The following is a 25034-nucleotide window of genomic DNA, read 5'->3' as shown; positions in this document are numbered from 1 at the left end:
CTCTTACCAAGAAAAATTTAAGTTCTGCAAATTGCAGCGGCAGGAGACTAAGCACCTGCCAGGTGATCTGATTGAGGTGTATAAGGCGTTGAATGGGTTGAGCAGGCTCAATTCTGATGGGATTCTTCCTCTTGCTCATATTACTAACCTGAGGGGACATAAATTCAAATTGAGGAAAGACAATTGTAGAATAGATGTGCGGAAATTTGCCTTTAGCCAGAGAGTGGTGTTGATTGCTGGAACAAACTTCCATCTGTCGTTGTGGAAGTTGATGCTTAAATAAATTCAAGGAGGAACTGGACTAAGGTTTAGAGGGAATGGATGTGTGAAATATTTTTTTTTTTGGCTGATGCTACTTTCAAGAAAGCTTGCTTTCGTGCATCATATGACTCTACTACTATATCACAGTTTTTCAGATTCATGCGAAGCGCGGTCTTTTCTTCTTCGTCGTCTCAACTTTTATGTAAAGTTGAGACGAAGAAGAGGGATCGCATCTGAAAACTGGCATATGTGTTTGGTGTCATTGGCTAGCTTGAGCAGGCCAACACCAATCTGTATTTGTTAACTATAGCAGTTGTATTGGATGGTTGGCAGCGCTTCGGATGGGATCAAACCGTCAGAATTTTAGCCTTGATTTTATAAGTTGGAGTCTGATATTCGATCGGAGAGCAGCCATGTCGGTGTATACACCTCAGTAAGAAGGCGGTGTTTGCGGTTGGTCCATTTGATTGTTCAGTATTCTGGGGTAAATTAGTTTTCGAAGATAGAGAGCGTCTGATTCTCAGATTTAAGCCGCATATGTTACCGTTTGATACAACATTGATTGAGGGAACGTTGCCACTGTCTTCATGATTTGTGTAAAGGATATGTTGTTTAGCCCTCAATCTGAGGACATTGAAATCAATGTGGTAGTTGAACCTCATCATTTGATCAAAATATTGTCATTGTGGTAGATGCCATTTGGTATCGGCATCCCATCAATCTGTGGTGCTATCTGCGTTGGATGGAGTTTTAATGAAAATACCAGCATGACAGATTTGTTGGGTTTAGGTTCAAGCCGAAGAATAGGAGATATTTTGCAAACGGACTCAGTTTGCTGCTATTGGTTGTGGTGATAATAGATGGCATGCTGTTTGACATATTGTATCTTGATGTCATCTAAGTCATAATAGATGGCATGCTGTTTGACATATTGTATCTTGATGTCATCTAAGTCGATTATTACACTTTCTCTTGAGTGCATGGATGGAAAAAGCACATGGTTGAGAGTAACAGACTAGAAAGGTCTGTTACCCCTTGTGGTACACCAGCTAAAATTTGTTAACTGTAGCAGTTGTTATCACTAATTTGATGAGAGGTCCTGTTTTGTAGGAGTTATCTTAGAAAATAAAGTAAATCAAATCACAAGTCATTAACTAGTGCTATGATAATAGTAATTAATGCACCGATTTCCCCCCCATCACCAAAAAGTAGTAATCAACTAGAAATCAGAAGGTTGGTCTTCCATGCTTAGAAGGATTCTCTTAAAGGATATAATATATGCAGTGTATCACTAACAGGAAATATCAATAGAAATGCTTTTTGAAGATTTAAATTATTTATTTCGTTTTTAATATGGCTTGTTTGTATTTAATGAAGTTTGTATATGTACTGTTCATTCATTTTGTATTAAATTTTAACAGAGGAATGTAATTGAAATCCTTAATTTTCTGTATGGGATTATTGCAGCTACATTTAACAAAATAAGTGCTAAATGTAATAGAAAAAGAAATAGAAATATTAATTTTTAATATTTGTATATTAAGATTAATTAACATACACCGGAATAATATATTCCCCTAATACAAGTAATTAAAATTACATAAAAAGTAATATAAATAATTTAAAAGGAAATAATTTCCCTAATCAGACTTTAAACAAGTCATACGTAATTATATCTTAAAGGAAAAAGACTTCAAATTTAAATTTGTAAACAAAATAAAAATTAAATTAAATGTTAAATAAACAGAAATATTTTAGGTTTCATAAAAGAAGCCTTTTAGACATTTTAAGGATTGAGGATAGGGATCCATTGTAGATTCCAGTCTGATATACAGAATTAAAATGTAATGCGTGATATGAATTAACAAAATGCTACTGTTGAACAGAAATCACATGTAAGGCAATGTTACTTAATATAAAGATTAGTTTTATGCAAATGATTCGGGATTTTATTAAAATCTTCGCGTGAAAATAAAACTGTATAAAAACATAAGCATAAATAAAGGGTTTAAATATTCACGCTGGATTTGGCGAATGCATCAGACAAAACAGTTATTCTTCGAGGGTATTCAAAAGACGAGTTCCATTCCAATGAGGTGTCATCGCAATGTTGGTGTTCTTTTATATAACAGAATCATTCTACAAGAACTTTTCTTTGTTTCCTTTCTTTTCTTCCCTTTCTAAGAACTCGTTTTGGTACTAACTGCATGTTATTCTGAAGCGCAACATACGGGGTCTGAAAGGTATTCTTGAGCTATTTGGGAATAGATTTATTCCCTTCTAATTAATAGCGGAACGGACTGTGTTTGAAGTTCACATGTAGAGTGAGTGGCGTTTTTCCCGTTACCGAGCAATCAGTTGCCTAGAACAATTGCCTCCCTTTATTACCTAGCCTTAAAACACCGCGGGGCCTGTTGGTCTGCCTACTCATTGCTCGAGCGGGCTCCTTGCCCCCTCTTTCATCCGGCAGAACTTACCCTGTCGTGTTAGTACATCATGCCTACTAACGGGAAAGTTTAAATGTAAATTACCGAGCCGCGATTCGGGCAGCGCATGACGGCCAGACCACCCACAAAGTGCAAAATCAATCATGTCACGGGGGCGGACTCCTGACGCCGCAGCGAGACGGACGACCGCCTCCTAACTGATGCCGCTCCTTGATTTGTACTGTTGGTGTTTTCTTCAGTACGTAGTATCCGGTACGAGGCGTCCAGCGAAAACAAATGCTACGAAGCAATCCAACCGGCCGGATGGTAGCTTTGTGAACGAGGGAACAAGAAGGGGTAAAAGAAAAATAAAGGGCTCGAAAGAAAAAGAAACAGACGTGGTTCACATTTATATAAAAACATTTCGGTCGACGTGCTGTTTTTGCGCAGTTCGGTAGAGGAGGAATGGGTTGATGAGGTGCTACGTGGACGGCAGCCACGTAGTGTGTTGTTCGAGCCACGAGGGTTGGCCTAACATGGCAGCTGAGAGTGCCAGCTTATTACCGGTCCTGTTCCCAGGGAGGAGACGTGCAATTATTCATAGCGGGGGGAAGAAAATGCCTTTGCTTTCTTCATCCACTGGCTTAAACGACAGCTTAGAATGGGGAGAAGTGACCAACGCGGTCTCTTATACGGTTCAGGGGGCCCAGGACAACGAAATGTCACTCGTAAAAATCATTCCTCCTGAGTGAAATTCCTATTCGTTGGTCCGGTGGTATCCCCCACCCCTTCTTAAAGATTCTTAAGCAGATCCCCCCTTTCTAAACACCACTTCATTATTAATTATCCAGCCCGATATAATGAACAAGATATACAGAATCCGCCAAAAATTTAGGATTCAAGAAGCGCTTCAATTATGCATATATGCTTGTACATAATATGCGTGGACCATTCAGTAGCCCTGATTCTGTACTTCTTTATTTAATTTAATCTGAGTGGATTTAAGTGATTCAGTTTAAGCCAGCGGATCTTTCTGGTGTCTACTAATGTACGTAATATTAAAAATTCGGAAATAAACAGTATTTGCTAGTTTTACTAGGAAAAAATAAGTGAAATATTCACAAGTGCCCATCTATAAGTAAATAGACCTTTATTTATTTATACATATTGGTTATGAGGAAAACGTAAAACTGATACAAATTTGTGTTCCGTTTATTTCCTTTAGTTAATTTACGTTTGGGTATATACATATAATTGTGAAATAATTTGTGGATAAAGTTCATCTCTAAAATTTACTTCCTGAATAATAATAGCGTGTTTGTTAAAATTATGATGTCGTGTGATAAGCACCTAACAGATGTTCTATAACGTTTTTTTTTTGTTTTTTTTTTCTTCCAGCTGTGTACAGATGCACTGTCACAGGTGCATCTTGACACTTCTGCAATTAGATTTATTTCGCATCTTTTCTACATCCAATCCACGTTAATAGAAATAAACGTTTTTTTTTTTTTTTTTAAATTGCCATCTCATAACATATTTCTTATAAAATTAGCGTTGGTGTGAGTGCAAATGAAATGTCAACGAAATTAGGTGTATACATGGGAATAAAATGTAGCGATTGATCAGACTGACAGGCTAACAATCTAATAAAATTGGCGAGTGGGACAGAGAAGTCAGACGGTCATATTTCTTATACTTAATCCTATCTTCATTTTTATCTCTTCTGCTCAACATTTTTATTGATTCTTCAGTTCTTTTGGTTTTGTGTATGCGCTTGTGAGCAATCAACTGAATTATGGAATAGCGATGTGGGCTCTTTTTTTTTATGATGCGTAGTAAAAGGTAACTGCTGTGATATACACTCAGTGGACAGAAATCATGGGATACCTACCTATTAACGGATAGGCTCACCTTTCGCCCGGATAAGGGCAGTCGCACGGCGAGGCATTGAATTCACGAAAGCGTTCCACAGGTATTTCCATCCATGCTTGCGGCACCGCTGTCCGTAATTCCCATGCATTCCTGAGTGGAGGATCCAAAGCTCGAACGTATCTTTCCACAGCATCCCAAAGATGTTGCACACGGTTCATGTCCAGCGAATGGGGAGCCTATCCTATTCCATGGTGGTAAAATCTGCGGAATGCTCTTCGAACCATGTTCTAATCATCACGGCTCTGTGGAGAAGCGCATTGTCCTACTGGAAGAGTCCATTGCCCTGTGGGTGCACGACTACCATGAAGGGATGCAGATGGTCTGCAATGATGGACACGTAACCTGGACCGTTCAGAGATGCATCTACACGTACCAAAGGTCCCAACGTGGGCCAGTTTAACACGTCATAGACCGTTTCCGACCGTCCACCTGCCAGAACAGTTCCTTGTTGACATGACGGGTGCATAGCTTCGTGCGGTTTCCGCCAGATACGCACCCTCCCGTCCGCTCGAAATAACTGGAAACGGACTGATCGGACCAAGAGACCCGTCTCCAATCATCCAATGTCCATTGCCGATGTTCTATTGCCCAGTTGAGGCGTAGTCCTGTGTCGTGGTGTTACCAATGGGTTCTGGTGGGTCGACGACTCTCATAACCTATTGCAGCTAAAGATCGCCTGACGGTCTTGGTGGAGACGTTTCTGACACCTCCCTCGTTGAAATCGGCGGTGATTTGTGCCACTGTCGCTCTCCGGTTGGCTGAAACAATGCGAGACAGACGTCGACGGCCACGTTCATCCACAACCTTTCTCTGCCCACAGCGTTGTCAACGATGACATGTTATTTCGGAAATGGCGTATTCCATACACTCTTGATAAGGTCGAACGGGGAAAGTAATTTCCCCGTTCGGTCAGAAGGCTGCCGTAGCCTAGTGGTCAGGCGCGCGGGTGCGTAAGTACACGTGCCTTGAGTGACCGGGGTTCAAGCCCGTGACTACTGAATACGGTGCTGTTTCTTGTATTCTCTCTATCTTGTGAACTCCTCTGACCGTTTGGTCGTCCCGGAGTATAAACAGAAAATTTATTTATTTATTTATTTAATTTCTGTACTACCTCCGCGGTAGAGTGACCCATGCGTCGGCCACCCACTATCATCCCTCTTGCAAAGTCGGTTAACTCACGACGTTTATCCATACTGACATCGAATTACAGTCTACGTGAATGCAGTGTACAAACTATATACCTGCGAAGCGGTGGATTCGTCCACTAGCGAGAGGGGTGACAGCGTCGCGTTGCCCAGGAATCAGGATGACTTCACTTCACTACAAAGTTCCAGTGGAAGTTCAATGAGTAGATGTTGGGTGAAAGGGTTTTTTCACGGTCAACTGCAAGCTAAGTAATCCACTTGAAGTGTACAAGAAACAGGTCACACTTTGATACAGACAACAGGGAGTGGCGCCATCCTTTCCCATTTCACCTGAAATGAAGTGATGTAACGTGGAGTGGACAGAAACTGACCGTCTGAAAGGAATTTTAAGGCAATCAGCTGAAATCCATTCCATGGAAGTGGTATTACTTTTATATATGTATAATACATTTGCAGAATCACCATTCAAACTTACCATCGCAAACTGGATATACGGATGCAGACATCCGTATGTTCTGCATTGAAACGACGCTAGAAAAGTAGTTTAGCATGCAACTCGGTTTTCATCCAACGGTTTGTTAGATGAGAAATCTGTGATTCGGGGTGAAAAGCAATGTAACACCCTCTCGAACCAGTTTAACCTGGGTGTCTTGTAAAAAGACACTTCATATGAACCTCAGATTTTTCATCCAACAAACCGATTATATAATGCACACAATTTACAAAATGATACACTAACGCTTCATTGCTTTAGTTACCTCTGCTTCTTCTTCATTTAGGAGATTGGTCTGATGCAGACTGATAACAGTTGGTGTTATCATCTTTATGATCTTGTTTATATATATATTGGAGTCTTAGCTTTCCTGTTTCTCTGCTCCCTTCTGCTCTTCCCTCCATGCTTGTTTTCAATAGACACTAATGTCCCAATGTGTGGCCAATTACTACATCCCTTCTGGGTTTTTTTTTATTGTCTTATATAAGGAATTTTCTGTTGGCTTGTTCTGATGTTTTCTCGTTTTTAATTTATTAATCCATAAGAGCTTCAGTAGCTTCCTATAGCACCACATCTCAAATACTTCCAGTGTTCCCTTGTCCACAGACGATACAGCCCAGGTTTCGCATCCATATAATACTCTATGCTCCATACGTAACTCTTTATAAACATCTTTATCTTGTTTGTAAACATCTTGTTAGACGTTAAGAGCTGCTTTTTCCCAAGAAACATTTGATTTGTTTTGTTCTATCAATAACTTCTCCTCTGCTTTTTCCATCTGTCTTAGATTTCTTCCCAGGATTCCCCTTGTCAGATCTCGCTATAGATATTCTTTACTGTCGTCAGTAGCTACTATGTCATCTGCAGTTCGAAGCATATTCCCCGATATATTTTTTTTTATTATTGTCCATCTTCTCTCCTAATTCTTTATTGTCTCTTCAATGTATATCTTAAATAGCGTTGGAGAAAGGACACCTCCCATTTATGCCGCCTTAATTCATCCTTTATTTTAATTATTGCTGTTTGATGTTTGTAAAAATTTTTAGTACTATTCTTCAGTCGTTATAATTTAGGCTTACATTTTTTAAGATTGTAAACATCACGTTAATGTTATCAAATGCTTTTTCTGTGTTAATTAATGACAAGAAAGTGGATCCATTATTATTATTACTAGTAGTAGTATTAGCCATATAGTGCAAGGAAGCCACAGGCTTTTGCTGCATTGGCAAAAAAATAAAAAAATAGACAAGAAAATACAAATTATGTGCTTTCCTCCCTCACGTAATTAACTACCCAGTTGATCTCTATATTCCTTCAAACTGATAGCCTCAACTACTCGCAGGACAACTTATTTCAACAATTAACGAGCGATTTGGTGGCTAAATGAAATCTTTCTACAGTCTAGACCTCTTCCCCTGTAATTTGAATTTATGGTCCCTAGTTCTGGAGTTCTTTATAACAGTGAAAATTGTGCCTTCATTCATTTTACTAACCCCTCTTAGAGCCTTGTAAATCTCGATCACGTCCACTGTAAGGCGACCGTTTTCATAGCTCTGTATTCCAAATAATCTTTACCCGTACGGTTATCCTTTTTCCGAAATCATCATGCGAGTTTCCCGTCTTTGAACCCTTGTTTAAAAAAGCTCATTGTCTTTTTTCAGATGAATTCTCCATAGTTGGACACATTATTCCAAATGCCGTCTTAAAATTGCGTTATTCAGTGCGATTATGACTTCCACATCTGTAGTTAAAACAAGAAAAAGAAAAAAAGAGATAAATAAAACTAATTAAAAAATAATTAAATCACTGAACATTATAAGTATCCTGACTCCTAGATATCTTTCTTCTTCTACTGTTTATAAGTCAAGCACATCCAGTGTATAAGTTATTTTGTGGTGGCTATTTTCCACCTTTCATTTTGCTTAATTAATACACACCTACCGCTTTTTTGACCCTTTTAGCCTGTTCCAGTCATCCTGAAGGAGCACTGCATGGTAGTCATCATTAACTACTCTACCGAGCTTTGTCGTCTGCAAATTTTCACATCAAGCCTTCTATCCCATCGTCGATGTCTTTTATAAAAATCAGAAACAACAGTGGCCCAAGAACCGATTCTTGGGGGACCCCACGTTTGATTTTACACCAGTCTGAAGAATATCCATTAATCACAACCCTCCGTCTTCTGCCCTGAAACTGCCCAGCAATCCTTAGAATTTTTCCAGTAATACCAAAAGGATCCTCATTACACAATAACTTCTCCTGAAGGGACTGAGGCAAATGCCAAGCTAAAATCTAAATAAACTATGTCAGTTTTGTGCCCTAAATCCATCTCATGAGTAACTGTGTCAAAATAGCCTACTAAGTTAGTTAAACAAGATTTTTCCTTTAACAAAACCATGTTGTGTGGCCTCCAGAATGTTCTCTGTTTAAATGTTCCTGGATTGCACACTTAATCATTGCCTCTAATGCCCCTACCACAGAAGTCAGACCGGTAGTTGCCGACCTCACGTTTAGAATCGCCTTTATGTATTGGCGATACGTTTGCACTTCTCCAGTCCAAAGGAATCTTTCCCCAGTCCAAAGGTACTCTCATGATTAGCCTCAATGCCCAATCATCCAATCCGATTCGCTTTCTTCTTTGTATTTGCATACATGAAAATCCCCATGCATGTATTCGTCATGGCATGGACCTAACGAGGTAACAAAAGGTTGCCACAGGGATTCTGGTTCAAATAGGATTATTGTGGATCTCCTCCGCAATCATCCGATTCTGTACAATCAGTTTGGTATAATTTTGTCCTTGTGACGTGTCCATTACTCTGTCGGAAGGAGCCATTCCGAGATGGCTACATTGCAGCAGTGAAGGGAAGTATCTGGTAGGAAACAATTACCAGACAAGTTGGAGAAGTATCTGGTAGAAAACAATTACCAAACGTTGTTGGACTGTATGTAATGCTCGCCACAAAACCATTTCTCACACCATTACGTCGTCACCGTCAGCCTGCATCTTGACACCTGCGAGAATGGGTACGTGGACATATTCTGGTCCTGTCAATCAGAATGGACAGCAGAAACTGGAATTCGTCAGACAAGGCAACAGTTATCCCCAATTCTTGATTACCCGCTAGTATTCTTGAGCCCACTGTAACCGTAGTCCCCCTTTTTTTTTTTTTTTGACAGAAGTGGAACCCGTTTCTGTTGTCGACTGCGATATCCTATTCGTGTCATGGTACAAACCAGTTATGCATTCCGAAATGCCTCTTTAATTAACGTCGTTGTACTGGATTGTTATTTCTTTGACTATATCTTTTCTGTTTACCCTGAACACGTCTTTTCAGCCTCCGTTTGCCTCTCTTATCTGCGAGCTGTTTCTGATGACAAAATGTTATTTGATTATTGCACCAATCTCGATTCACCTGATACACACAATCATACATGAAAATTCCGGTTGAAGTTTGATATTCATGCCTGCGCGTCTGGCGTCGACTGCCTTCTCACTTCCAGAGTTTAAATCTTTCGTCTTGCCCATTCTCTCGCCGAATTGCACACATACAGTGTATCTTCAAAGGGTGCTGCATGTATGGAATTATATTGCATTATGTGGATTCGTACCATCATGTGTTGCTGAAGAAGCATCCCATTTTATGAAAGGGTGAGCCTTTTAATATAGTGGTCACTCAGTGTATACTAATATAAGATTTAAATAAATTTCATAACTTTTATGAACCTTCATAAATGTTGATTGTCATGAGACAGAATTTTTTTTTTTCTTTGTGTACGAGGAAATACTGAATGGGACCGACTTAAAATTCCATTAGAGATTGGAGGAATTGTTTATAGCAAACTGTTTAGGACTGACTGAATCGTTTAAGGAGTAATTTTTTAGGGCATATTCCGTCAGTAATTCCACCGGTGAGTGAATGGGCAAGACGAAAGATTTAAGTAACTTTGAAGCGGCATGGTGCGCGGCGCCAGATGCGTCGGCATAAGTATCAAACTACAACTGAGATTTTCATGTAAAACCGTGCCAGGCGTATCGAGATTGGTCCAGCAACCAGTGTGGACATGTGTTGTGTCTTATGTACGGCGGCACCTAAACGTTAGTTCAACTCCGCCATGGTACACTGTGATGAGTACAGAGCTCTGTGAAATGGCCAGATACAAGTATGGTGCCTTGTGAAGAGGTCTGTGCATATTGAGTGAAGGCACTATAGGTATCTCTTTCGGTTAGTATCAGATATTCCTGGTCTTGTAGCATTATTTGTGTGGTGGTTATAAATCGGCAGCGGAAATCCTCGTACAGTGGGCAGTCGTATATCAAATGCCCCCATGTCTCGCGTAGACCGCAGTGGCATGGGGGGGGGGGGTGTCACTTACCGTAATCCGAATCCATGGAGATTTTCTCTTATGGCGCCATGGCCAGTCAACAGGTAGGTGGCGAGAATTCCAGGAGAAAGCCAAGATGGATAGTTTGGATACACCAGTTGGATATCGGGAATAAATTTTTTGGTGATTTCACCTTTCGTTGATGTCTGTAGAGGTTTTGCCAGGTCTGGTTGAGATGTGCGAGGAGGCGCTTGCGTTCCATTTTGTGGTCGGTTTCAGGGTCCACGGTGAAGTTCAGGTGGTTAGCCTCCCCTTCACCGTGGACCTGAAACAGACCACAAAATGGAACGCAAGCGTCTCCTCGCACATCTCAACCAGACCTGGCAAAACCTCTGCAGACATCAACGAAATGTGAAATCACCAAAAAAATTATTTCCGATATCCAACTGGTGTACCCAAACTATCCATCTTGGCTTTCTCCTGGACTTCTCGCCACCTACCTGTTGACCGGCCATGGCGCCATAAAAGAAAACTCCATGGTTTTTTTTTTTTTTTTTTTTTATAACAAGCCAACAAATGTTTTTTAATGATATTGTGAAGTGCTGCTAATAGAAAAGATGTATAACAAACTATAACAATTAATTACTTAAAAGGCCTGACGTAGCCGAGTGGTCAGGAGCGAGAGTGCATAGCACGCGTTCCTTGAGTGGACCGGGGTTCAAGTCTGACTATTAAATACGATAAATATTTGTATTGACGATTTATTGTAAACTCTACTGACTTGGTTGTCGTGCCGGAGTAAAAACAGAATTTTACTTTCATCTCTTAATGAATGTATTATTTCATTAAAAATAAATTAACAATAACAAAAGCTGTTAGCTAAGCAAAATCTAACAAAAAATCTTAGGGCTAGTTGTAATGATTTATAACCATCACCCAAATAATGTTACAAGACCAGGAAAATGTAATGTACGATCATCTCCGCTGCCGATTTATAACCACCACCCGAATAATGCTACGAGACCAGGAATATGAGACCGCATAGCTTTCTGCATATGCCAGCCATAATGGCAATCGGTGCCGGCACTCTTGCTGGGTCCATTTTTCTTTCCCCCTCCTCGCCAACCCAGATTTCCTCCTGGTGGGGCATGCCTCACTGACTTATAATGGGGTCGTCTCCTCTATTGATCCATTTCTTCTGGCCTTCTCCCCCCCCCCAGTCTTCAGTCTCCTCTCTATCTGCACGCCAGCGTTTACCCCACAGGTCAAAATTTAATATCATACAAATTAAATTCGCCCACATTTCGGTCTTTCAATCTAGCATTCAACCCACGCAAACGTAATTTTTTTTTTTTTTTTTAAGGAAACTAGGTGGCAGGACCTGCCAGAGCCAACTACAAATACTGGGTACCTGGTCTGCCTCCACAGGGCGAAGTGTGGGCAACGTCGGGTCTCAGTAGGGTCTGACAGCTAAATGGCCAGAGGAACAACGGTACACGACATCACATACCTCAAGATCCATATACTTTTAAATCTCTGACCTTTACAGCGAACTGTATTACACCGCAATGTAAACAACGTGGAGATGGGGGAAACCCCTGGTGCCGTTTGACCCTACACACACTTTACACTTTGTCTGCGAAGTATGTAATGTTGTTTTGTTGTATCTGGCCATTTAGCTACTAGGGAGCAGCGATCACCAAGATGGCTGCTCCCTATTACCTGTCCACGCCATTAGGAGGCGGGCCACAACAATACGCGTACTGTCAAGCGAAAGTGACAAGTTAAGAATCCCGCATCCACTGTATTAAAAATCAATTCCAGTGGATGCCAGCAAATCTCGTACAACTGGGAACCCAACCCGGTGGTACCAGCAGATAAATAAAAAAAATAATAAATAAATAAGATAAAATAATAAATAAATAAGATAAAATAATAATTTTAAAAAATAATAATAATTAAAAAATATATAATAAAAAAATAAATAAAATAAATAATAATAATAAATAGGTCCAGCAACCAATATGTTAAAATTACTAGTAAAGATTTAATTCATATTGCGGACATCCATTAAATCGATTACACTTTTGAGTAATTCTTCCAATTGTCGCCAACCCTAAGTATAAATGAATTATCTTCACACGGATTAAAACTTGCACTCATGTTCTAATATTATGGAAATACTGACCTATAAACTTCACCATTCAATAATCCTGTTCTTTCTGACAATTGATTCTCAGACCTTCAGAGGATTTACTAATGATCAGACCTTACTCGTAGTTTACGAGTGGATGTGTTTTTGAAACCAAGAGGTGGGTTGGTTTAAGATTTTTTGACTCATTGACTACTTTGGTCATAGTGCGCTATTTCTGTAAAGGTGTTTTCAAGGAGTTTTATTTTGAGGAAAACTATTTTATTATTACTTTTACTGATGAGGAAAACTATTTTCTCCGCCTTCCACATCATTTGTCCATCCCCTTCAATGATTTGTCTAGTTCTGCCTTGAATTTATTCAAACAATCCATTTCCCAACACCAGATGGAATTTTGTTCCAATAATCAACCAACCACTGAACAAAGGCAAACCCCCGCGCAACCATCCTTCCTCAATTTGAACGTATGCCCTCTCATGCGTGCAGTCTGAGCAAGAGGGGGAATGCCATCAGCATTGTGCTTGCTCAATTCATTCAAAGCGTTAAACACCTCAATCAGATCACCTCGCAGATGCTTAACCTCCAGACACTGCAGTTTGCAGAACTGAAGCCTGCCTTGGTATGACCATCCTTTCGTCGCCTTCACCAATCTCGTTGCCCTTTTAAGCACCCGTTCCAGCAGATCTACACTCTTCCTAAAATGAGGCTTCCAGACCAGTATGCACTACTGAGGATGCGACTTAACCATTGCTTTGCACAATGGGATAATCACTTCCTTATCCCTGCTAAAATATTTCTTGTATATATATATATCATAGACAAAGCCCTACGAGCTCTCCTGGCAGCCTGTCTGCATTACTCAGAGCACTTCATGTTTGACTACTCTTAGGTCTTTTTCATTTTATATTATCTTGAGTGTAGGGGAAAATTGAAACAGTGATATGTTAATCTGGGGCTAATGTTACCCATATTTATTAACTTGCATTTTTCAATGTTAAATTTCAACTCCATTTTTAAGCCCATATGCTATGTTTTTTTTTTTTAAATCTTGTTGCAATAGCTTATTTAGAAAGCTTATTTTCGATTGCTTATGACTTGCGCATTACGTTAAGAAATATTATTCTCTTCTAATATAAATAGTATACGCATTTATATTTCACATTTTTTATTACAAAAAGAAGCCAAGTGAAACGAATGATTATGAATGCGCGCAACCATTTTTATATAGATTTCATTGTGTCCGTAGTAGCTAATACTATTCCCTCCATGGATGAAACCAAACTGGCTACTGCTGAAGTTCAAATTTCGAGGCACCAAATCATTAGAGTTTTTTATATATTTTAATTAGTCATCCCAGTCAACGTTTGGCAACCCCTCCAAACTATAGTACAGTTTCATACACAGATAATGATAAAGTTTATAATATTATAAAAAATTCAAAATGAACATCCTGGATTGATACCACTTACAATTTTGAATATCATACAAAATGCAGAGAGCAATTATTACGCCGTTCCAGAGAGCAAGCTCCCATCAATTATAGAACGAAGTTACCCCTTACCCTACGTTTGCACTGTTATCTTTCGTTCTGTTTTCTTTTCCTTTCCATTTATAAATTTCATCCGGCTTGTTGCTCATTTTCAAATAAAACTCTTCTTTTAAAAATTTCTGTCGCAAATTTCTTAAACGCCACAAAATCCTTCTTTGCTTTAACCATTTGAACTTCAGAACTACTCATATTGTTATTCATATTTGAAGCACTACATTTTCTACTCCATCCTTAAGTTCACATAGTCTTCACAATCGTATAAAACATGCTCCCATGTCTCCACTTCCTCACAAACACATGCTATTCTCTGAACTGCTCTAAGCTTATTCAACCTTTAAAAGAAAGATACATGACCCGTCGTGGGAAACAAACTGTACGTCTATTTGAAGCCATTTACAACTTATATTCTTTTTTTACATTTAGTTCGAAGTCTCCCATCGACTTATTCCACGCCCTTCTTTTCTTTTGCTTCATATCTTCTTCTAGATTTAATTCTGTCGACTGCCTGCCTCTAACTGCAGGATGAAGTGTCCCAATTTATCATTCAGTAAAAAAAAAAAAGCCAACCTTCATATACATCTGCTGATAAACATGTTCAACAAACTCCATTCAGAGAATTACTTCCCTACAAGCTGGAATATATTTCTATATATAATCAATCCAATTCTGAAGACCAAACTCCGACTGAACTTCATCACTTCCGGTCTATATCGAAAGCATCCTCCTCAAACTTCTAGAACCATTTTGCATTCTCTAATTGTTCAAACCATGCGTTATAATCCGCCTCAAATATAATTCGCTTCCTCTTTGCAGACATTGAAAAAGACCCCTTGCTGTATTTCAACTTTCGTTCTTTTAATAACGGAAGCCGGAAAATCTGTAGCTGAGTATTTATTTCGTTATGCAGTTTAACATGGTGATTTTCCTGTACAGAATACGTTCCACTTGATAACTATGGCAGAACTTCGTAAACAGCTGTAGCTGTTTGCGAAATTCTGCAAAGAATGCTTCCAATTTACAAGAATTTGTATATTTGCAACTCCTTTTTAGTTGAAATTTCAACTAAAGAGGAATTCCTTTACCTTCCGGAGTGAAAACATTTCATTTTATTCACTGGTTAAAAGTTGTCGACTGTTGACCAGAACAAAAGATGGGCAGAGTAAACGAGGATGCCATCATCTGATTGGTAAATAATCAGCAGGGATACTTACAAATCTCTCCGCTACATGAATAAAGAAAGTGGCTAGGATCCAGGACAACACTATGACTGTCCCAGGGATGATCCCGACCACTTCACCGAATTTACGTTACTGTTGACGCTAGCGGAATTCAGTTCAGAACTCCATAATAGCACAACTTTTTACTCTGCAACTGGGGCTGTAGTCAGTTGATCTCGGGAGGGAGTGGAGTTTTCCTCGTAAATTACTCCGGTTTTTCATTCTTCACAACGCTATTGTACAGATATAATACACAACTTAGCAATATGGTTTACTTCGCTGATGCTCCTAAAAATAATAACAACACATGGTTATCAAGATTGATGTACAGATGATTGGAGTTCCAATGTGTGTGTTTGTTTCTTTTTAAAAAAAATATCAAGTGATATTATAATCTGACAAAAAAACAAGCCATTTACTATTTCCCCTCGTGGTAGCACAGTTGGTAGAATCGCCATCCTCCTCACATTGGGTAGAGAAGACCCGAGTTCGAATCCCGTTGATAACGACGGGAGGAATTTTTATGGATCGGCCTTTTTCACAACGTGGCTGAGTTAGTCGGTCTCAGGCATCATGGTTTTTTCTACCGGAAACTCGGGTTTTTCGTTAGCAAAAAGAAATTCGACCTCAGAACACTCACAGTTTACGGACAATATACACAGAGCAACATGGCCTTAGTCGCCGATGCTCCTAAACCTCAATTACTATTTATACTGTATATTTTATGTTTCCAAAATTACCATCGCGCTATTGACAATTCAAACGTGTTCATGATTTTAATTGTTACAAATAGCATGTTGTACACATGCTATTTGTAACAATTGAAACATGCACGTGTACAATACACACGTTGTCCTACATTAACTCATTTCTCTATTTGTTTTTTTATTTTTATTTGAAATTAAATTAATGTATCTGCAATGCATCGACTATTTTTATGTCTACCAACTGTCCGGGTCTGTCATCAGTCCTTTCTAGTTCTTCAAAATGCATCACGACGAACCCCGTTTGATCATCCACCTTCCAGTCATTCTTCCCTTAAGAATTTTAAACTTATTGAATCACAATGACTTTAGAATCAGAACTCATTTTCAATCCCAATACCGTCCATTAGACGACTCTCTGGAACCGAATCCTTCGCTTATCTCCGAATATGCATACTGTATCCTGGATTTATTTATATATGCTATATTGCCAAAAGTAACCAAACAGTTGCATGTTTCTAACAATGACGTAGCCGAGTGGTCAAGAGCACGAGTGCAGTAACACGCGATCTTTGAATGGAACGAAGTTCAAGCCCGTGATTGCCAAATACGATTAACGTTTGTATTGATGATTTATTGTCAACTCTACTGACCTAGTGGCCGTGCCGGAGTATAAACCGTTGTTTATAACAACTACAGATAATAAATTCGGCTACTGATTTCGGTTGTGTTGGCCTAGCCCATAGTTCTAATTAATTTTCAAATTATTTAGTAGGATGTTAAGTTTCGGGTCAATGCAAGCTAATGGAGCCTTTTGAACATGCTCATTCTTCAAATCAATTCGCTACAAGCTGCACAATGTGACATGGTGCATTGCCATGCCAAAGTAGTAAATATTCCACATAGTGTATTGCTACGGATTGCCTCGAATGTCATCGTGCCACATGGTATTTATTGTTCAAGAAGCAATGGCCAAAGTCAAAACCACTAGAAACGAGCACAGATGTGCCAGTATCTCCACCAAACTTCAAATTTGGGACAACATGATAAACAATGTTCTCAGGACATCCGCGCACACTCAGATAGCGTTGTAAGGTACCCGGTCAGTCCTGTTTGTGTTTGGCTGGGTACAGTATCTGAACGAGTATACTCCAAAACGAAAAACAGTATCGCGTTTGTCGTTCCATAGAACAGCTTTCCACCGTTCCCGGAACCAATTACCCAAATCCTGGGGGAGTCCCAATGCTCTTGGCAACAAAGTATATATAAAAATTATGTTATTAAAGACGTCTGAATATCAACGAAAAAAAAGTGCTAAATAATACGCGAAGGGAAGTAGCCTATTGCACCACTCACACACACGAGGGGTAATTGAAAAGTCCGTGGCCCAACCATGAAAGAAAGTAACAACAGAGGCTTTCTTCTTTGGATCTTAGTTAGAATTATGTTAGAATTATTATCCTGGTTTTTCAGCCTTCACAACGTGGGTTCAACTTAAATATAAGCTGACAAACTACGGTAGTTTTGACAGAGCGCTCGATCAAAGGACTAAAATCCAGTTTTTCCGGTGTCCTGGTCAATATCCCGTACACATATATTAATATTTAATTTATATTAATGCTGTTTAGTTGCTACAATTTAATTGCATAAAATAATATATCAATTTTAAATTGTGATTAGCGTCGTGCGACATTTTTAGTTATCTTAGACAGCCAATAACATTCCTTTAAATTTAATCCATTATGTAAATTCCATTTGCACGTTGTGATGGCGAGCCCCTCTTGTAGCCTTTTCACCAATCGTGAAAAGAATCCAATTAGATTTTAGAATTTCCTCCAAGAATACCTCTTTATTTCTTTGCTCTGACAGCGATTCCTGGATGCTGGCGCTCAGAGGATTCCATGTTAATACGTTCCCATGTAAGGCCGATTATTGCAATAAAGTATCTCGATTAGAGCCTTTAAATCTGATAGTTTGATGTTCCTTGCTGCCATTTCTTGAGGAGTAGAGTGAAGAGGTCAGAAGAAGGATGTATTCTACATGGACTCAAGAAAGCCATTTTACACTTTTTTTGAAATTTTGTTTTTTGACTAAACGACAGAATAAAAGAGACATTTCGATATTTTCAATACATAGAGACCATAAAGTTTGGAAACAGGCGAATATACATTAAAAATGGTTTATTGATATTATATTACAGCACACGATATGTTCAATGACATTACTAATGATCAGTCTTTCATTAGTAATGTATAATTAATTATGCATTAAAATTATGTTAGGTTATTTAATTAAAGATAAAATAATATTATCTATGTTTACAGACTTTATGGTCACACTGTAGAAGTTATTAAATCTAAGGAATTAAAGACATATTAAGATTTTTAAAGATATGCTCTCTCTTTTTGAAAATCGAATTGAGCAAAATTGAACCGGCATTCAATATTTAACTTAATGGAGTAAGTTCTACATCAAACGTAAATATTGTTGGACAGTTATTTTCTGATCATGTCTATTGAGGTATCTACAGGTCATTAGCCTCTTGTAGATGGGAAGATATTTTTGAGTGAGCGCAAAAAAATAGTGTATGCAAAGAACAACAAAAAGTTTGCTCACGCGCGCGCACACACACACACACACACACACACACACACACACACACACACACACACACACACACACACACAAAACGATAGTAACTGTTATATTTTTGTGTTTATTCAGGTTTAACATCATTGTCAACGTCCATGTCGGTTAATTTTAGGTTGTGGCACAAATGTTTCCGCACTTATTGCACTACCCTCTCAAGAGGGTCAAATCTAACAGTATTGAAGTCACCATTTCCACTTCCAAAAAAAGAAGAAGAAAAAAGAAAGGGTTAATCAATAAAGATCGTGATATATCTTGACTAGTGTGTATATATTCGAATGACCCTTCAGGGCTAAACGTAATCAATCTTAACCTTCGTTACTTAATGTACTAAATGACCACGTCAAAGACCATGGAAGGTTCTGGTTTTATCATTCTTAATTTGAAATTTCTGTCAAAAAGAAAGAAAGATCACTTGTTAGTGGTGTTCTCTGTCTATCAAATAAGTTGCTGTTTGCAACTGGACAGCAGAGTTCAGCAGTTCATCTTATAATATGCCCTGACACGTTACAAAAGTGGTACGGTTAATACATTTTCTCTAATGACAAGAACAAATTGTGGTTACTTAAGGATCCCTCCTCGTAATATATCCACTGACCAATGAAGTTGGAGATATTCCCTATTGCTTACCTGTGGTCGTATTCTTTATAGCTGGAAAGAATATTAAGAATTCACCAAAAAATCAGTCATTGCAGTTCTCACCATCCAGTGCTCTGAACACATCCCTACCTATAATCAGTCATTAAAGACCATTTGGCCAGTTGGAATTTAATGACTAATTGCACTTTAAAAAGCAGCTTGGCGTCCTCTTCCTTAAAATTTCAGCGCCTTTTGTGAGTCTTAATATGTCAAATGGCTGGCTTGAATTCTTTCCGAGACACCTCCTCAAATAATGTTGTGGAGGTGGTCCGCAGTGTTATATGAAACCAGGAAAACCTTTTAGCTGAAGAAATATTTGCAAATTTCCACAACTTCAAACAAAATACACGAGATGTTCACGACAAATGCACTCCTCAAAAACGAATCTTAATTGGATTAAGTCGGTCCCACTAATATGCCAAATGAAGTTTAAAGAAATTCTCAGTAATCTAGGGGTAAATCAGCTGAAAAAATCCTTCCGCAACGCTAGTAAAACTACTTTAAAAAATTGTGTATTAGAACAGCATCTACACTGGGTATCATACTGCATCGACGACTGCGTGGCTATTAAAATCGAAATCGACAGAGACCTATTAAAATGGAAAACAAAACCCACAGGAATTTCCAAATCTCACGCACATTTTTTCATTTGCCAATGAGCTTATTTGCCGTATTGCTTTATTTGGATCCGCTATTTGGTTCTTCCTCTTTTTTTCCAGTGTACTGCTCAAACGCTCTCTCAGCTACTGAGTATTGGGTAATGCGATAACTGGAAAGAAAGCATTTATCATTTCGAAAACCAGAATTATATCCAGAAAGCCTAAAAGCCAAAAAGACGTTCATTCAAGCCGATTAGGCTTTCTTGAAAGCACTAAACAGATTGAAAGAAAGTTAAATAAATGAGTAAAGATAATCAGCCAGCGTTTCTTCTAACATTCAGATTTTATATTTGACTGTATAGAGCACGAAAATAACCCGACCCCCACCTGCTTCAACACTGTGAGCAAAGAACAAATTTTTCTAAATGCATTTTAATGACCCTTACCAAAGACTTCCAACTTAAGCTTCGCCAAAAAGATTTGTGCGATTTCATTTCTGACTTCTGCTCTGGTAAATTATTTATTTTTCTTTATACATTGTAAATACTGGAGTATTAAACAAAATTAAGTGGAGAAGTAACAGCTGCGGTAATTGAGCGAATCCCATAAGGCAACTGGATATTTGAATTGCAGTAATTCCTAAGTTCGGTTGACCTCTGTTATTGTTACCTTTTTTTATTCTTCTTCTTCTTCTTTTTTTGTTGCCCTTCGTATGTGACTGCAATTTGACGGATGGGTACGAGTGGAACAGTGTGTTTTTGAAGGTTGCAGACCTGGCTGACCTGGATAAATCACAGAGGATGGCAGCAGTTCATTCATCTCGATGACTACTGTGCCGAACCTGAAGTGAAACATCAGCAAAAAAAGCTGCAAGTTAGAAGGATGAAGAGCACTAAGTTTTCATGTCACGAAAAAGAGAAATAATTTCGGTTAGCGCATCTGCCCTCCTTGGCACATACATCAAGTTGGTGGTATAGCTCGGCGAATGGATAAAAATAGAAAGAAATACAACTGGATCCGTGAAAACAGAGTTAGGTTATGCACTGAAGTTTCTTGTCAATATGAGCACTCTTAACTTTTCTGTATTTGAAAACAACTTGGTTTGCTTTTCTTTCTTTTAAAAAACAACCTTCCATCAGAACTTCTTAACTACTTGGAAGAAAGTCTTTCTCTTCATAAACAGTATTTTAGAAGAAAATTTATGAATCTTTAACGTATAAATAACCGGCAATGTAAATTATTAACCTGTTCCTGGAAACATTCAGAAAGGTTCTTTTTATCGAGGATCAGCTGAGTCTGACTTCACTGAATTTTAAGTATTGATGAGGAAATTTCCATATTGCAGAGTTAGCCGATGTTTGTGTGTCTCCCGTTGCAGATACCTCATTTATCAACTCTGTCACGATACAAAAGTTTGAAACAAAAGTGTGTGTGTGTCTGGATGCTGAGTGCACCGCCTCCGGCAGCTAGTTCAGTTGCCAAGATACGGGAAATAGACACGTGCCTATAAGTTTGTTCGACATCTGTAACGCACACACTGCGATGATGAATTTGCATGGCCCGTGCCACGTACGCTGCAAGTACAAACCGTAGTAACAAGTCTTCGCAGTGATGAACTTAATTTCCGTATCGCATTGCTCGCCCTTGCAGTGATTTACGACGAAAAAAGCCCGACAGATACGAGGTGTTTCCGTGGCTAAAAAAGTTGAAAAGTTAAACTTGGGCGCTCGATGACAGGTAAGATTAAATAAACTCAGACACGAACGCCCAGGCAGGCGCAGCTGTTGCAATTGAGGAAGGTGTTTTCCTGCTGGTAAATGGTCTTTGCAAGCAAATAGTTGAGATGGACTGATCTGCATAATACATGTCGCGTTATAATGTCATTGATTTTTATCGCTTTCAGAAGTCGAGATTCGTTAAGTGCAGATAAAAATGATAGAGCCGAGTTAAATCAGTGCTCCCGGCGTTTTGGCTCTTCGCACATCGCAAGAGCGGGGCCTCTAACTATCCCGAATGAAGTGAATTATGGGACTTTTCATTAGGAAGAAGTATTTTTCTCTTGTCTTGCATAAGCATTGAGAAAGCAAAGCAACTGATTTGAGAGAAGATAGGGAGAAGTAATTTGCATGTTATTATGCAACATATTCACGACACTACACCCACTTAACTTTTCAACATCCATTCCCTTTTTTGGTTGACGGCGAGCAACCATCTGTTAAGGGTTCGCCCTCCAATAAATGTTGGTATTTTGCAGCGAATACCCACTCTGAAATATCAAAACACGTCTCAGTAGATTGCATTTTGTTGGAACACAAAGTATTCTCTGAACGCACCAGTGAGAGACAACTGTTAAAATCTACACTGGGTGTCAACTTTATTAGGTATATCTAACATTGTGGCCTCCATAGCCGAGTGGTCAGGAGTGCAGTAGCACACGATCGTTGAGTAAACCGGGATTCAAGCCTCTGAATGCTAAATACGGTAGATTTGCCAACCCGCACTGGACCAGCGTGACAGATTACGGTCTCTTCCCTCAACGTGAATTGTTGAGGAGGCTTCCATCCTGCAGTGGATTGATAATTGCTGCAGTTTACCTTACCATTACCTTAGTTTGCGCGTGTGGCACAGTGGTATCGTCACCGTCCTCCCCACACCGGGTGGAAAAGATCTCGGTTCGAATCCCGTCGATGACGCGAGGAATTTTAGTGGGCTTTTTTTCACTCCGTGGCTGAGTTAGTCTGTTTCAGGCATAGATAGCAAGGTTTCCCCCAAAGAAGTTGGTGGTTTTCGTCTAGCAAAACAGGCAAATCGAGCATAGAACACATGCAATTTGCGGATATAATGCATGGCAGATGAATAAAAATATTCGGGTGGCCTAATATAATAGTTTGGGGTTCTTTACCTTACCTATCATTGCATGAAATGGAGCACTCTTTCAGTAGTAGTATACTTATGACTTCCCAAATTATTAAAACATTGAGCAGATAATCTCATTTATCACACATTTTTCCTGGAAATGATAAATACGTACTGCCACCCGAAACACAAGATTTCGCACTACAGGCCTTCACCAGACGCGTTACTGGAATAACTTCAACTACTCGCAGTCTCTTCGGAACTCAGGCTTAATCTTCCTTGGAGATATTTTTCCTCGCCATCTCTGCTATATTGCCGACATCTTCGGAAGAGTTTTCTGCTTATCTTCTCTGAGGTATTTCTTATAACTGATGCCAACCGATGCCTTTGAGTGATGTTATCTATCCCACTGAATTCTTCTATGGTATGTTGAATGAGAACTGCTTATAGATGAGTCCACAGTCTCATCCATAAGCAGTTCATTTACAGTGTATGGCTTGGAGGCTTCTTGGCGTCCAACACGTACTGTACCAAATAATTAACCCTTATGATTTAAGTGTAGTGTTTTTCCGACTTTTTACTCGTTTAGAGAGGCGGTTGGTTCGGCTCCTGCCAAAAATTGAGGGAATTCCTAAAGGGCTGTTTAATTGGGAGCTACATCTAGCCGATTTCAGGGAGAAGGAAGTGAGCGGTTTTCCCTGTGAGTTATTCCGCATTTTTTCAGCTTGCACAACACACCTTTCGACGTTGGACAGATATTATGCAGATGTCTATTGTGACAATGGCACAATATGATCTAAGTCGCTGATGCGCCTCAAACTCAATAATAACAAAAACATGATTTATGGAACCATCAACAATAGGAAGAAGGATGTCATTGTCTCTCGGTATAAGATTATGGTGCGACTGCATTTGGAATATTGTACTGATGTCTGGTTGACCGCATCTGAAAAAAAGAGAGGTTTTAGAGAAGACTCAAAGAAGGGCAACAAGATTGGTGAGGAGTGCTGATGGACGGTTTTATAAAGAATGGCTTAGAAAGTGCATACTACAGAGTGTGACATTTTAGATAATGGGGGAACAAGTTAAAGATTATAAGAAGGCGATCAGTAAAGTGAAAGAGAGGATATTCATAAAAGAGAGAGAGAGAGATAAGAGAGATTTAGTTTCTATAACTTTAGTTATAGTTTTTATGTTGAATGATTATTCCCATCACCAGCCTGAATACATCGTGTTGAACGATCCAGTTTCATATGAAAACACGTTTATTATTGTGCAATTAATTTGAGATTCATCAGCTGCGCTAATAACAACGCGATTCCATGTTTCATATTCTCGAAACAACCAAAATGAGACTAAGGAAAAAAGAGGAAAAATTGTTTTGATCCAGGCAGTATAAAAGCGGTAAGATATTAAATTAAATATGCCTACTATAATGCAAAAAATTTAAATGTACGAAACAAATTTTCTTCGCTAAAATTATCCGCATTCAAGTGACATTCTTTTGGGTGCTTTACTTCAAAAGGGATAACTCGGGAAAGCCGTCTGCTTCATAAAGGAAATACGAAGTGAAAAGCCACGCTTTAAAACGCAATAAGGAAACAAAAACAAGCGGTGACATTATTTCTCGGTGTCTCTTGGAAGCGGAAAATAAAGACCTCCCCACATAAAAGACGCTCAGATTAGTTTCGCTTTAAATGTTAAAATATTTCGTTTCTTTATGACGCAAACGAGTTAATTTCATCGCCAAACAATGAAAATGTAAAATTTACTTTTGCATTCGCTTTAATGTGTTGACGTGGCGTGCTAATTGTTGCAGAAGAGGACATTGTTCTCCCGGTTTGAATCAGCAATATTAAAAGAAACAAAAACGTGACACAACAGTCCCATTGTCGGTACAGCTCGGACATTATTGCAGACACTTTGAATTGCAATTGCCAACGAAGAAAGGGATGCGATATTCATATTTCAGTCACCGCGCACTTTGGCTTTTCACAATGTACAACATTTCAACCAAGTTTTATGCTTCACCCACTTTGTAAGCAGAGACTAGAATGCTTCATTTAATGGCTCGAGTCCCTCAAAA

The sequence above is a fragment of the Mastigoproctus giganteus genome, chromosome 6 (assembly GCF_048544385.1).
Source record: "Mastigoproctus giganteus isolate SK-2022 chromosome 6, ASM4854438v1, whole genome shotgun sequence".
Taxonomy (NCBI): domain Eukaryota; kingdom Metazoa; phylum Arthropoda; class Arachnida; order Uropygi; family Thelyphonidae; genus Mastigoproctus; species Mastigoproctus giganteus.
The sequence above is the reverse complement of the archived record's forward strand: the minus strand, read 5'-3'. Positions refer to the sequence as shown.